This window comes from Varroa destructor, unplaced genomic scaffold (assembly GCF_002443255.2).
Source record: "Varroa destructor unplaced genomic scaffold, Vdes_3.0 BEIS01000005.1, whole genome shotgun sequence".
NCBI lineage: Eukaryota > Metazoa > Arthropoda > Arachnida > Mesostigmata > Varroidae > Varroa > Varroa destructor.
In genome coordinates, this window is record NW_019211458.1 from 20,524,642 (window position 1) to 20,537,935 (window position 13,294).

General features: G+C 42.7%; 1 long non-coding RNA gene across 1 annotated transcript; it reads left to right on the forward strand.

Annotated features, from left to right (window-relative positions):
• The first annotated feature begins 7,809 nt into the window (after positions 1 to 7,809).
• Positions 7,810 to 12,878, forward strand: LOC147755409 (uncharacterized). Its single transcript, XR_015328635.1, has 3 exons — positions 7,810 to 8,439; positions 11,417 to 11,485; positions 11,773 to 12,878. It is a non-coding gene; the product is annotated as an uncharacterized LOC147755409 (long non-coding RNA).
• The last annotated feature ends 416 nt before the right edge of the window (positions 12,879 to 13,294 follow it).

The window sequence follows — 13,294 nt, forward strand, 5'->3', positions numbered from 1 at the left end:
CCCAGTTGAAAAAGGGTACGAACGATGAATTCCTTTAACTCAAGTCCAGCGTTCGTTGTTTACAACATATTAGAGAGCAACTGTATAGTATAGTACCGTACATTAAAGTTCGATTCGCATCGGTGGTTCGCATCCATGTTCACAGCGGGACCGCTTTGCTAACCTTCTCTTTTTGCTTAACATCGAATGTTTACAATTGTTTTCGGCTGATACTTTCTGTTATTCTAAATAGAAACGCGGTACTTGTTTCGCGCTAAAGCTGGTTAATATGATTAGACTGGAACTGCCTGGGATTGATTGCCTATCGACATACTAAGGGCTTGACAAAACGCCTGTATATGCTGGAATAAAGTAGCAGATTGAGATGGAAGGATTAACGGTAAAAAGATGACTGCACACGACAAGACTCGCCGGGCTAGCCGACAACAAGCCCAAAAAGCGCTAGCTTCTCCAGAGCCCATAATACTAATTAACTGAAGAGTATATATATACATGTACAAAAGAAAATTCCCTTAAGCAACTCTATATATATATATATATATATATATATATATATATATATATGTAGTGAGGATGCGTATTCGTAGCGTATTAGATCAGTCTTGAACTGTCATTTTAACGACGGTTCCCTTTTGTGTTCTGCTGGTTATCGTTGTACGTCGTCCGCTCGTTTTGTTTGGAACAGACGAAAATGACGGGAAGCGTTTCATTCTCCAATCATGTTCCACTCGTTCAACAACCGTAAGCGACTACGACGAACACTTTTTTAGGTACTTGAAAGGACCGGCCTACTAAACTTGACGCATGTAATCGGACGACAGTTTACAGGTAAAATGGGCTTTCCCTTTTTATGCTATTTTTAGACATTATATAGATTAATTTTATGTGGTGATAAAGTTCACTTACTGAAATCTTGTCGTTAATCGGGCCGCCAGCGTCCACGCGCGATTTCACTAGTGAATTGTATTGAAGTGTATGTTGAAATGATATCATTTAGGGCACTAACTAACCCTATGAAAACCCCTGCGTCATGGATCAAATTAAGAATACATTCGCATGGCTTTAAATCTGCCCCTTTGCCGAATATCCATTTTCTTCACAAGCGTGAATGCATTTTGAACTCATCATTCTTTTGTGTATAACTTCAACTTGAAACAACTCGAAACTTTCCATTATGGCCTAAAACCTATTAGTATCTGCGCAAAACCAATGCTTATTTAGCAAGCGATAACGGGATTACTGAAATCGCAGGATACGTTTCAGTTGTGGATCATTGTCGTACTCGATTTTCAACAAAATCAAGTGTCTTCCTAGAAGTTGAGAAGTTGTCCGTTTTTCGTGTATTTTACTATTTGGCTGATACAGCGACTGTATACAAGAGCGGGTAATTAATAATAACGAAACTTAAAAATAGTTTAGTATTATTGCTTAAAAGAGCGCTACATGTGTTTGGTAAATAATTTCGATAGAAAATATTCCCATGAGCAAAAACCCCAGAAGGACGTTTATAGACAGGACTCTTTGTGTATTCACTAAAAAAAAAAGATCAAACGATTCAACGGAATGGCAAAGTGCCCCTCATAGTAAATTCTATTAATTTGACGTCCTAAGAGAGTTTTCGCAGTGCATCAGAGACAATATGGATATATATATTGAACATCATGTATAGGCAGCCCCGTCGGTTGAACTTTGTTCGGTACCCATACTGCATTTTGAGCTCGATGCATCCAATCAATTGGTCTAACGCACACTATTGGTCGATGTTTCTCTACCCGTCTATGCACTACCTTTATCTCTTTGATGAACAACTTCCATGATTTTTCTTTGATTTATAGCGGTCGCATCGTACGTGTTGAGAAGGGTGTGATGTATCGCCTAATTGAACTTGGTTGATTACAATGGCTCTCATTGCTGTTAGCTGTTTTCCTGAAAATTCTCGAAAAGCTTGCTTTCCTCTCACGTTACCCAATACTATAATAGAACTGGTTTCAGAAAAGAGCTACGTTCCCCTCATCCTTTCGATCCTGCTATGATAAGGCATTGTAAATAGGGGTACGTATATAACGGAAGAACTCTGGCAGACGTTCGACAGTGGCCACCGCTATAATTCAAGTGTCGTTCGATTTACTCCGAAAATCATTCAGCTTAATACATGCCTCCTCGAATGCGGTTTCCGTCTTCAACATTAGTGGATTAGCATTTGTAGACGAAAAAATAACAATATTGATTATTTTTCTGTAGAACCTACCTGTAGGGGAACTACCGCGTCGTTTATACCTCAGGCCTGCATCGTGCGTCGCGCATTTTCCCTACGAGTTACTTTCTTATGACGTCCGAAATTGGCAAATATGTTCTGCATTTGCTAGCCGTGAGATTAATGATTTTATTATCATTCTCAATATCGGTACCGTAGACTTCGTTGACAATTAATTATTATGGCGTCACTTAAACTTTTAATTATCTACGCTAGTATGATATCGGAATTGATCAGCATGACACAGATAATGAATTTTACAAATATGTACAGCACTTTATACTTGATATGACTATATATTAATAACTAGCGTAGCGTACTTACGAGACGTTTATGAACCTGTTGTTTGCAACTGTCGTACTCCAAGTAGGCACTGTTATTAGATCTTAAAGTGTGTCGTGTCGTTAAACGACAACACTAAAGTGCGTATTATATAAGACGAGAATGGAGAAGCGACCAGTGAAGCGGATGCAGGCAAACAAGCAGGCTACGACGTCAACTCAGAGTGGCAATTTGGCCCCGCAACGACAAGCACCCGCTGCCCTTCGCCAACCATCTTCGCGCGTACGAAGACAGCAGCCACGTCAACATCTCCGAAGAATGTGAAGGGGAAAAACTAGGTTAGTTTGTTCGAAGGTAAAGAATCACACACCCACACACACAATAGCTTTTGAGCGTGGCGACGTTATTGCAACTAGCAATCAACTGGCCTTGACAACGCGCGGACGATGTTCCCAGTTTCTCGATAACGAATCACTAACAAGACAAACAAACAGCGTGCAAACATCTACCACATCGAATAAATGAACTTCCGATGCAGCCATAAGTTTTCTTAGCCACCACTTACAAAGTAACTAATAAACTGTACCTTTTCTCCATTTTCAGCGAATATAAACGTTGTGTAAAATCTAGCCTCCCAAGACCGCTTTTCTATTTTTCTACGGGCACCTTTTAGCCTAAACGCAAACAAGTTAAGTCAACAGATATAATGCGATCATTTAGCTCTAACATATGTATCTCAGGCTAGCCGGATAGGTGGTAGAGGACAGAGCAGAAATCTTCGGCAGCCGGTTACAACCTACTATTGCCTCTATTGCAGGACTGGCTGGAGGGCAGTCTTAGGGCTTGTGTTGTCCTTCATTTGTATTCATAGCCAGAAACGCATCGCGCGCCATGGGTAGCCTTCTCAAAGGACACTGTAGAAGCGCGCAAAAGTTTCTCCATAGAAAACAGGTCCCGAAAGCGAGCGTAGTAGTTCACTAAGGGTACGCCTAAAGTACTGCTTACCATGACCTGCATTTAATGAATTTCTTATATAAAATATAACACTAGGTTGAATGCGCTAAGACCTTACGAGAATAATATTTCATGTTTCTGGTAAATATGTCTACGTATTTTCTACAGCTTCGTGTATGTGCACCAAGAATGTTGCGCTAGTACGGCGAAGTTCACAGCTTTTTTTGCTGAGTCCATGGCTTCATACAAAGAACTTAGGCGGTTGTGTCGTCTACGGCAGGAGGCCCTATCAGCATCTGTCGTTTGTTTAGACAGCTCCTTTTACTTCATTTGTAATTTGGTAGCCACTTCGATCCCGTTAATGTCCAAATCGCTAACCGACGCAGCATTTCGTACTAGGATGATGGAAATTATATTATCCTAACCGGAGAAACTGACTATTAATCAAACCTTAGGTCAGACTCTGACAATCATATTTAAATTTCCTTTGTTCGTCTCGATCAGTCGATGCGTTTCACGTGGTGTGCGCAGTGTCTAGTTTTTGGATACAAATTGTTACTAAAGTATATCCTCAGCATTTCGTGGGGTACATGTAAGTGCGATATATACCCACACATGGGCTAATCCTGTTAATTGATTTTTATCCGAATTTTTTAGTCGCGCATTGCAGTAACGAAGAAGAAAGGTTGTATGTTCATACGCATCCAGTAGACAGAATCAATACCTCAAAAGGACATCTGAAAAGTACACTATGATTCTATAATGTTCACAACAGCTAGGTCTGTGTACAACGGGTACCGTATGAGGTGGGTTATCACATAGCAGGCAACTGTTCTTAAATGGATGGCGGAGCAAACGCAACGATTTGTAAAATGGAATTAGGCAGAGATCTCTTAGTCCCAAACCCTGAACAGGAAATAGTGGGGTATACGCCCACGGTCGGACGTGCGACGGTCGGCTCAGTCTAGCCAACTGCCAGTGAACTGGTGTGCCACTAAGTTACATAGTCCATTTTAGTGCTTAGCCAAGCGTTCGGACTATTGGCAAGTAAGCTTCGTTCTCTCGACTTTCTTCAAACTCAATTTTCTCTCATCTTAATAGTTTTCACTGAAGAAGGCAAACCCTCGACGTAAAGGCTAGTTTGCATGCTGATAGAAGAGCATTCAGTTCCACTCACTATGCAGCGGTCCCGCTGGCCTGTGTTAGCCCCTTCTGTTTAGCCCGCTGCCGCGAATACAAGCAAACATTTGTCAAGCGACTCAAAACTTATTATATAATAGATGACCTTTTACAGGCTTCCTCTTACCTAGGATTGATTGCGATAGTTACTGTACAGTTTTAATAATTTTACTAAGGTCATAATGAGTGTAAGATTATTCTAACAAAAAAATACGGTTTCTAATATCACTATGAATCTTCGTCAACATGATGGTAACAAAGGTGGACCTCATTTTCCAGCGGCTTTCTTCCTGGAAGTAAATCTGTGTTTGTTAGATTTTGGATTACATGCATAAACGCTTTCGATTGTTATTAAGTCTATCAAACCGCTCTTACAAACGCCGAAGTAAATATGGTCAACATGATATTGCGACAGGTGCCACCTGTCGCAATTAAAGTACCCGCAAGTAAATTAACGTAGTTAGCAAAAGTATCACAGTCAATATCCTCTGCGCCGATATTTCGATGATCAAGGTAACGCAAAACATTGATTTCAAAATCCGTCATCAAATGATGCATTGTCTACCGCGTCTCCGCTTAAGATCAGATAGCTCATACGCACTCTTCACAGAGAAGCAATTCATTGACTTTCTATGTTCGTCTCTGCCACTTTTCCTGCACGATCAGCCTATTTCTTGTAGAAACAGTACGCACCCGATGTTAGTTTACGTTCGGCACGAAATCGCCGTGTTTCGGCCAGTCAGCCATGAGGGGCGTACTGGCAAGCAGGGTGGAGTAGGGGTAAGTCGCTTCCTTAACGGTATTCCATCATCACTTCCCAGTCTTCTCGCCGTACCTCTTATGGGAAGTCGAGGTCCTACCTAAAGCATCAACCGTGCGTTGCCCATTCCCCACCTCCTCGTCACTGAGCTGGAATAGCGTGTCGCTAGAGTTGTCCCCGCGTGAGTAGGGCACAAAACATTGTCCTAACCAATCCAACTTGGTCACCGTCAGTCGCGCGAAGGACTGGGGTGTTTGGAGGTACGGTGGCAGTCGAAGTGCAGTCTCTATGCGACTTACGCCGGCAACGGCTGCGGGGTTACCCATCGTCTTGGGGTTGCACACACTGTAGAAGAATCTGCAGTAGCAGCAGCAATGGTGGCAGCGACGATGATTTATTACGCTCCCAGAACCCCAAGCTGCCTCGTCCCTCCGCCCCATCCATTCTGCGGGCTAGTTTGTCCCCTTCCCTTGCTGTGCTGATCAGATATGACCCAGTCATTCGGCCTGAGATTTTGTCCCGATACCGTCGCTAAGCAGCCGCTACCTCAACCCGGCCTTTACCTCTCTCGCTCGTACTCCCGCTGACTCATTGTCTCCACCGAGAAGGAGGTACAGACCGGGCCGCCGTTTGCGGACAGCGAGTCTTTGACGGGGTGGACTGGGGTTGTCTACGTGTATGTGTTCTTGTGTGCGTGAATGAGCCCCAAACTATTAGGTTAGCAGAAGGAATCACTCCACTGGTCCGGTCATCTCGCTCAGGTCGTTGCCGCGCTAGGCCGCTTTCTTTCTCTCCTTAGCCGTTGCCTATAGTTCTGTGTTCGTTTGTCAAGCGGTGTGGGTGACATGGTCACAATATAGGGCGGGGTGGCACTGTCAAACTCTCGACCCGGTCAGCACAGGGCGTCCACCCAGTGAGTGAGGGGACCAGTCAGCCAAGTAACTTGCTGCTAGACAAATTTTGCCTCAATAACCAGCAGCATGGCAAGCCTCTCTGGATGGTATCGACCTATTGGTTCGGTTGGACAATGGGGGGCATGCAAAGAACGAGTGAACAGCGAGTGGCCTGTCAAGACAGCACGCAAACAGGGAGAGTAGTGCCAGTAGTCTTCGTAGTAGTGACAGCAAACGCAGACAAAAACGTCTCTGAGAGAACAACCAACCTGCGGTAACTGCGTTGCATTGCCACAAAGCAGACTAATCTGCCAAAAACGAAGGCCGGCTTGTAGGCATCGGAAGGATGTCGGGTGATGCGCCTTTTAATTTATGACCCGTTTTCTCACAACAACATCCCTAACTCAGCAAAGTTTATAATCGCCCATTGACAAGTGGAACAGTTTCAATGATGGTGCAGAGAAGCAGTTAATAGTCCATAGGCTGCAGTAGAAAAATTTAATTAAGCGATTTGTTAAGCGCATGTAAAATGATTACACCAAAGCGTCTCTGTCAAGCTAGCATAGTTCCAAAGATGATGAATAGTTTTGAAAAAATTCTTAGAACAGTATGCTCCCCGCTATTTTCTTGCTGGATAATTCGTCTACTAATAACATCTAATAATCAGATCTGTTAGACATGATTATTTAGGCCTTTGCCAAGTAGCGTAACGGTTTTTCGTAGCATCATGGATAGGAAAGCATATAAGCTTCTACCGTAAAAACCCAGCACTCAGAAGCTATAGCCGGGCGCCGGTTAGAATCGTGTCTGCTGAAAAATCAATCACCTTGCAACCATCCATAGCGACTGTTCTGGCTCATGACGACCCACCACCTCACATAAACAGTGATGATACTGACGAGCAACGCGAGCCAATAAAACACGTGCCGGCCGACTGAAAAAACAGGGCCTATATCTACTGGGTGGAGATACAAGCTCATATTATAGCGAAGATAAAGTCAAACGAGCGAATGCGTAGTTGAATTTTCCAAACACTGCAAGCCGTTTATAAGGCTCGATGTTCGTGCACGACATGAATTACGTACTAGCGGACGCCGTTGAAGTAACGGCTAAATCCGATTATGAGAACATCTAAACGCCCGTGCCTTCACAGTGTGTCTGACCTAATTTCAAGAAAATCAAATTACATGCTGTCGTAATCTAAAAATGGGAATTAACGTATGATATAATATGAACGTGCGCTTTTGAAAAGATCTTACTATGCCCAACACAGGAAATGACTGTCAAAATTAACACTGGTCAAATTACTGCCTCGATTAAACGTACTGTAAGGCTCAGCATGTTTCTTGTCTGGGTCGCAATCCTAGAAGAGATATATTTGGACCCGTCTTGCGTTATAGCTAGCTTCATAGATAATCAAGTCATTTATGCGACCGTACTCTATGCGATCAGCACACTGAGGCAGGTCAGTAAGGCCCGTTGCTGCATGTAGCGTCTATTCAATGTGAGACCATAGGCGTACTCCAGCGATGTAACCATCTACCACTACAGTCAGAGCACGCAATCAGGATTTGACTCGTCTTCACTTTTGTGCCTACAACCTATGCTTCGACTGGCCCTCCTAGATCATCACCGCAAACAACAGCACCATCAAAAATCTGACCCAGTACCTTTGCTTTGTCTGGGCAGACGTGTACGCTGTGCTTGCTGATGTGAGATCATGATTGGGTGAAATCACTAGCCAACAGAGGTCGACACGCGAAGTACGACCAAATATCACACGAGAAATGCACAATGTTTCTCAACGGCTACGATAGAAGCAGATGCGTATCACTTGAGACCATCACAAGAGGAAAGGTGCGGCTGAGGCTATTTTCTTAGTGCCACCTCATCAGTTGGACGGAGGACACCTGTTTGCTCGATCACGACATCGAGTCGCTGCTTCCGTTTGCCTTCATATCTGTGCTCGAACTGGGACGATAATCGATGTTTTCTACCTGATTCAAACCTTCGTCGCATTTTCAACGAGTGTGTCTATTAAATGCAAGAGCAACATTAGGAAGCTGGATAGAACGTTGCATTACAGCTTAAAAGAAAAGCGTTCTAGTGGAGAAAAAGTAGGTTTTCAGTTGTACTAGCTCATGTTTAGATCAGATACACTTTTTCCTAATTAAAAACCTCATTGTGGACTTGGACCTGACCTCACTATATACTATGTAAGGTCATCGACGTACATTTTGTAGGTAACGCTTAGGTGTTGGCATCTTTTCAAGAAAAATATAAGGTTGAGTGCCGTCAAGTGATACCTCGAGGTTCGGGACCAGTCATATCACCTAAGATTTCTAGGAATCGCGTGCTGATCGACCACCCCATTTGGGCTGCATCGGGCCGAAAAAGAAATGATGCCCATTTTTTAGACCAACCGTCAGCCTTAAGTGCTTTACAACTTCAGACTCTGCAATCACTTAAAAACTATCGCGAATATTATTTAATGATAAGAAGTACTTAATGGCATTAACGTTCACTCTCACTATTTTTTTAATTAGACGATGACGATTTTCTTGTTTACAAAAGTAGAAAACGCGGGCCGCGAAGCCCGCGGTTTTTTTAATGTGATTATAAAATATCAAGACCTAAAAGTGACTGAATCGTTTAGTGACGCTGCTTGTACGTTGTAAGCCTACCTTTGTCCAATCTCGTCTCGCAAGTTGTTATACTGGTGCATAAACTTAGTATTTGAGTATAAAACCTAAAAATTTCTTGCAGCTTCAAGGCATTTAGACTTATAGAAAAAAACATAACGATAGGTTTATAAATCGGATGGCGTAGCCAAGCCGGCTAGTACCCGCCTCTTTAGAATTTCAACGCCGGCAAATGGGTATGGTTGCCATGCCGTCTCATAGGTTTGTTGGAGGAACCCTAAATAAATCTCCTGAGACCCAACCTGACCAAAACCTTTTATAAAGGCAGGTCCTGTACTTTTAACAGAAGAAGAGCTGATTCTGAGCCCCTTCTCAGACAATAATGATAACCAATGGCGTGAAAAATAAATATACAGCTAAATAAATAAAACAAAAGTTAATTCCTAAACCTGAATCTATCTGGCTGAATTCATGTACCTAATTGTCGACTATTAACTTCGTCCACTCTTATAGGACCATAGCTGGTCACAAGCTTTCTTACGTTTCGGCCTTGCTTATTACACTATTCCAAAGTATCAGATCGTTTTCTTGTTGCAAAGCAGGCGCCGTTGGGCAACCCGTTCTGTTTATAGCGAGCTATGTTTAAACTGAACTCGTCCAGTCTCTTTCAAAGTTGAGTATTGCAAGAAACTGCGTCTTTGATTGGTGTTCGCCTATCTAGTTATCTCCTTTCGAAAGATTCAAAGGAGCTGAATGCGTACAAACCACCCTGTTCACGCCGCGTCGCTATTTACAACGAACTGTAGAAGGCCATTGGTTGGGTTCGTGCCGGCTCCCAGTCTAACTAAGCCCGAATCCGCAGAGTCTGGTAAGGTCGGTATATCACCGTGTACCGTTCGCTGCCTCCTTCTCGATATTACCACCCACGCCTTACGTTTAGCGATTCCTTTTGCGATACAGGATTAACACCGAGAGCACTAATCAAAACACGGTACGAACATCTGTTAGAAAAACAACTTGTTCCACTACAGTAACTTGGGCCTTAGATAACGTACTTACGTGTACAATAATGAAGTAAAACCATAGGATCGGCAGTAATGGTCTGTCTTCAACAAAATCAAATGCGTTTCAAAATTGTAGATGGAATCTCTTTGCTGTTTTCGAGTAGATGAATACCAAAATAGATCGGCCGCATAATTTATTATTAGTAGACGCTTTCGTAAGTCGCGTTCGATACGAATTTTCGAGTTTCCCTTGTAGTAAAAAAGTTATCAACAATGAAAACAATATACACAAGAATAATTTCAAAAGGATCTAGCACATTGGTTGCGTTTTTCGTCTCGACTACGATCCAGTTTCGTCAATCAATAGTGAAGCTTGTCGTAGAAATTATGTTAAGGTTACTATATATAACAATGACGTTGAGCCCGATTTGTGTAACTTAATTTGATATGGCCATAGCCTGCTGAACTGCAACGGTCGGCATTACAAGCGCCGTTGAAGGGGAATTCCGTATAGATAGCTATTTTCGTCCATGGCATCGCATGTGAAAGTTGCCTGCTCCAGCTGTACAACCTCCTACATGTGGCTACATGTGCGCCGAGCATTCAGTGGCTGCTGTTAGCAGGACCTTTTATGTGATACATGTTCAATATCACGGGCCATTGGCGAGAGAATTTCGTAGCTGCTATCGAAAACGGTAAAAAAAAGACACGATCCTTTTTCACCGATTGAAGAGCTAAGTTGTTGCTTCCGAAATGATTGTACCGTCGTGATATTGATTGTTTATTACAAACATTGGTATCAACTTAGGAACGTTAATGCACGCACTTAGGTAACGATCAGATGGTATAAAAGTAACATGTGGCAGTAGAAGTTAACAATATCTTCGTTGTACTTATTGAACTAGACCATTTTGATTTTCGTTAAGGTATTTGCAGCGTAATATGTATCATATGGTGATACTCCAATCGTCGAATAACAGGTATGGTATAAGGGACGTATTTTTCTCGTTGGATACCTTATCCGCTCCTAGCTCATAGCACAAGCCTTACCTTGTAATCCAGCTTCACAAGATATTTACCATTACGGTAAACAATAATGCGCTGGATATAAAATGAAGAGCCGCTAATTTAAAAACAAGCGATTTGTAGGCATTTTTTCCTCATAGAGCTTTTCCTTCGCTTTATACCTCTCTAAGGATGCTGATTTTTCACTACGCTGTCCTGAGGAGTGGCACTGGTTCTCATTTTACCAAATGACTAGCGATCGTCTATATACTCATCTTCAGCGAAATGGTTTTCCATTTCGAGTTAGCACGAACTTGTCGAAGATATTAGTATATACAAGATCGATAAGTTATATTACATACAAGTTGCAAGGTAAGCATCTCTATCGAAGGGTCGCTCTTCTATCAAGAAACGAACCTAACTGCTGTACCATTCCCGTCCAGGTCCAGATTTACTCACACCTGTAGACTCGCTCGAGCCCCCGGGACACTCAGCATCCTATCTAGTTATCTGTGAGTTACTAAACAGCCACCGACGACGCCTTCTTATTTCTTCTTATCGTCACAACCGGCCGCCCTTGACCACCCATGAAATGCTCTGTTGCTTCACGCCATATTGAATCCGTTTACAACAAAATTGTTGACTGTAATTGCCTGTACTCCAACTCTGGGGCAGTTTGGCTTTTCCTATCCTTTTGCTAGGATCTTTCGAAATGGAAATGGTTTTAGTGATGTTAGCCCTTGTTAATATGAGCCACCACGTATGTCAGCGCTAACAGGGGTTGTGTTATTGTTATTAGTAGCAGGAGTCGTACATGGTTGACGGTGGCGTATTTTCCTATCCGTTTCACCAATCGCTCGTCCACCCTTTCTTTGGCAATGGATAGTGGCGGCAGCACTACGAGGCAAAGAACAGCCTGATCTATAGCAACGAATCCACAGACTGCTGAATAGTAATGTCCCGAGGGAGAGCGTCACATAGACGGAAGGTAAAAGCGGCAGCAACTGCTGGGGCGCGGGACTGCGGTCGTGTCAGCAGCCAATTATCTGATGACCGTTCGGGGGACAGAGAAAAACATCATCATTCGATATCGTCGGACACATTCGGCCTTTTTGCGGAAGATCAACAAACGACTCGAAGCAACAACATATGCCGTAGTAGATGTATTACTAGATGACAGAAAACGGAAGCTCACAAAGGTATGGAGCAAACGAACGCCGGTGGGGCAAACAGTCGCCAGTACCTACACACATTGTAAGCAAGCTACGCTATACAACGTATGCTTCACAAAAATGACAACAATACCTTATTAGGCCTGTGGCTTATCACGTTTTGCTGATAGTGCATTAGCAATGTGTTACCCTGTTATACTTTGAAACACGCGGGGTTGCCTGGGTTCAAAATCAAGCATGAGTACACTTCGTTCGTTTTTGGAGGAGAGCCCGCCCTTTGAGAAACCGCTCAATGCCGGTACCGGACGCAAAACTCGATGCATCTATTTACAGGCGTTTAGTTCATAATCCTGAAGTATTATCAAACACTTGGGGACAGTTTTGATCACATATGTCATAAAATTAGGCCTACTTTAATATCATCATTCATAAAGGACGTGTTTTACTTGATCGGCTAAAATTACCTCCAGGGTCGCCATCGCGAGGCTTGTATCCATGCTGTAATGCAATTTTTCTGGCAGCGTACTTTATGAAAGAACAACGCATGGTTTATACGAGAGCACTAATGTACACATAGACCTGCGAGATTTATCGAAGGTCATCACGGCTACATCCTTCTTTTATAGTATGATAATCTTACAGTTCATGAGTCAAAAGACACAGAGTACTGTGTGGCTTATAAGAGCAAATCCGTGTTACGTAATTTAGTAAATTTTTTTTACGTGAAAACGCACTGGACGATTGTTTTGATTTAAGCTTATTGATGTCTATTGATTCCAGTTATAGTGAACGCAAATACAAACAGAGTTTGTTAGATAAAAAAAAAACTTACTTCAAATCTTTCAATAGGTGGCCTCATAGCGTTGCCTGCAAAGCAATTATTGGAAGGTCCTTTCAGTTGCATGCCAGAAAACCTTCGTCTAAGCACAACGGCCTCGTGTTTATGCTCTTGATTCTCGCAACTATGTTACTACACATACAATGCTGTAATTACGCTAAAAATTTACTCCGTATTATTAAGCTATTGACTTGCCGCAGATTTTTATCAACAGCATTATGGAGTTCTCATTCACTACTTACTAACATTTGACACGCTCGGTACACGCGCGGCAAAACCAGACTATGATTCTAAGCTTATACAGAGATCCA